General features: G+C 38.5%; 1 protein-coding gene across 6 annotated transcripts in view; it reads right to left on the bottom strand.

Annotated features, from left to right (window-relative positions):
• Nucleotides 1-2,500, bottom strand: part of LOC138633758 (receptor-type tyrosine-protein phosphatase mu-like) — a 107,327-nt gene that overhangs the window by 17,692 nt on the left and 87,135 nt on the right. The gene's annotated exons all lie outside the window — the stretch shown is intronic.

Raw genomic sequence — 2,500 nt, 5'->3', positions numbered from 1 at the left:
ATGCTAACTGGTTACTTTAACCACCAGTGACCTTCTGTCATTGACAGAATCAAAGGTTAAAGGTTGCGACCTAAATGTTTAGACAGGTGTTCTAGAGAAATTAAACGTTTAGACAGGTGTTCCGGAGAAACTAAACGTTGAGACAGGTCTTCTAGAGAAACTAAACGTTTAGACAGGTGTTCTAGAGAAACTAAACGTTTAGACAGGTCTTCTAGAGAAATTAAACGTTTAGACAGGTGTTCCGGAGAAACTAAACGTTGAGACAGGTCTTCTAGAGAAACTAAACGTTTAGACAGGTGTTCTAGAGAAACTAAACGTTTAGACAGGTGTTCTAGAGAAACTAAACGTTGAGACAGGTGTTCCAGAGAAACTAAACGTTGAGACAGGTGTTCCAGAGAAACTAAACGTTGAGACAGGTGTTCTAGAGAAACTAAACGTTTAGACAGGTCTTCTAGAGAAACTAAACGTTGAGACAGGTGTTCTAGAGAAACTAAACGTTTAGACAGGTGTTCTAGAGAAACTAAACGTTGAGACAGGTGTTCCAGAGAAACTAAACGTTGAGACAGGTGTTCTAGAGAAACTAAACCTTTAGACAGGTGTTCTAGAGAAACTAAACGTTTAGACAGGTGTTCTAGAGAACACTAAAAACGTTTAGACAGGTGTTCTAGAGAAACTAAACTTTAGACAGGTTTCTAGACAGGTGTTCTAAACGTTTAGACAGGTGTTCTACTAAACCTTTAAACAGGTGTTCTAGACAGGGTGTTCTAGAGAAACTAAACGTTTAGACAGGTGTTCTAGAGAAACTAAACGTTTAGACAGGTGTTCTAGAGAAACTAAACGTTTAGACAGGTGTTCTAGAGAAACTAAACGTTTAGACAGGTCTTCCAGAGAAACTAAACGTTTAGACAGGTGTTCTAGAGAAACTAAACGTTTAGACAGGTGTTCTAGAGAAACTAAACCTTTAGACAGGTGTTCTAGAGAAACTAAACCTTTAGACAGGTGTTCTAGAGAAACTAAACCTTTAGACAGGTGTTCTAGAGAAACTAAACGTTTAGACAGGTGTTCTAGAGAAACTAAACGTTTAGACAGGTGTTCTAGAGAAACTAAACGTTTAGACAGGTGTTCTCAAGAAAGAGAACCTAAACGTTTAGACAGGTGTTCTAGAGAAACTAAACCTTTAGACAGGTGTTCTAGAGAAACTAAACCTTTAGACAGGTGTTCTAGAGAAACTAAACCTTTAGACAGGTGTTCTAGAGAAACTAAACGTTTAGACAGGTGTTCTAGAGAAACTAAACCTTTAGACAGGTGTTCTAGAGAAACTAAACCTTTAGACAGGTGTTCTAGAGAAACTAAACCTTTAAACAGGTGTTCTCGAGAAACTAAACGTTTAGACAGGTGTTCTAGAGAAACTAAACCTTTAGACAGGTGTTCTAGAGAAACTAAACCTTTAAACAGGTGTTCTAGAGAACCTAAACGTTTAGACAGGTGTTCTAGAGAAACTAAACCTTTAGACAGGTGTTCTCGAGAAACTAAACGTTTAGACAGGTGTTCTAGAGAAACTAAACCTTTAGACAGGTGTTCTAGAGAAACTAAACCTTTAAACAGGTGTTCCAGAGAAACTAAACGTTTTGACTGAGCAGAACAAAACTTTCAGAACGTTTCGCAGGTGGTAAAATACTTTTGCTTTTTTTCATGCGTGCTGCCAGCTACATGCTAATGTGTGTCATGTCTCGCGTGTCCACCATTTTGATTCAAGTCACTGAGATGTTGAGCTGATCTTCTGATGAATGTCGCCTTACTGCTGTTCTCAACCATCATTGATCAGAAACACAAACAGCATTGTGTGAAATGTCTTTGATCAAACAAACATGCTCGTCTGGCTGCTGTCAACGAAGGACGGAGGCTGACGGAGGCTGACGGAGAAGGTGGACAGAAACATGGACGCTCTCAGCTCCCATTTGTGCCTTTCCAATGTTAGAGTTAGCATAAGCATTAGCACAACATGTGAGTAACCGTGGTAACATGAGCTCCAGTTCCTCTTCATCAATACCAATGTGTTCATTGATGACACTTTAAACTGAGCACTAAAATGTGTTCGGTAACATCATTAGTTAATGCATTTTATCATTTCAGCTGTTTCAACTCTATTGATCACATATATATATATATATATATATAATTACAACCATATTTAAATTAATATGTTGACCATTTATGCAACATTTAACTCATGATTTAAGACATTTATCCACTACTTTTAAGTAATTATTTATTACCTGGTTGTATGTTGCTGTTTTACATGTTCGTATGTTTTAAACGTGACCACAGATGCTGGCGTGTTGTTCCAACACACGAGAGGCACAAACAAGCTGCAGCCATCCGTCACTCATTCAGAAGCGCTTCGTTAGTCTCTGATCTGGTTGACAGGAGCTCAGGATGTTAATCTGGTAACCAAGGAGACGTCTTACCTCGTTAAGCTGTCCGATCACATTAATTAGTA

Source organism: Brachyistius frenatus, unplaced genomic scaffold (assembly GCF_029030835.1).
Source record: "Brachyistius frenatus isolate BFR_SWC_R1_liver_20210118 unplaced genomic scaffold, ASM2903083v1 Contig_236, whole genome shotgun sequence".
Lineage (NCBI taxonomy): Eukaryota > Metazoa > Chordata > Actinopteri > Embiotocidae > Brachyistius > Brachyistius frenatus.
This window is presented reverse-complemented; position numbering and strand designations above follow the sequence as displayed.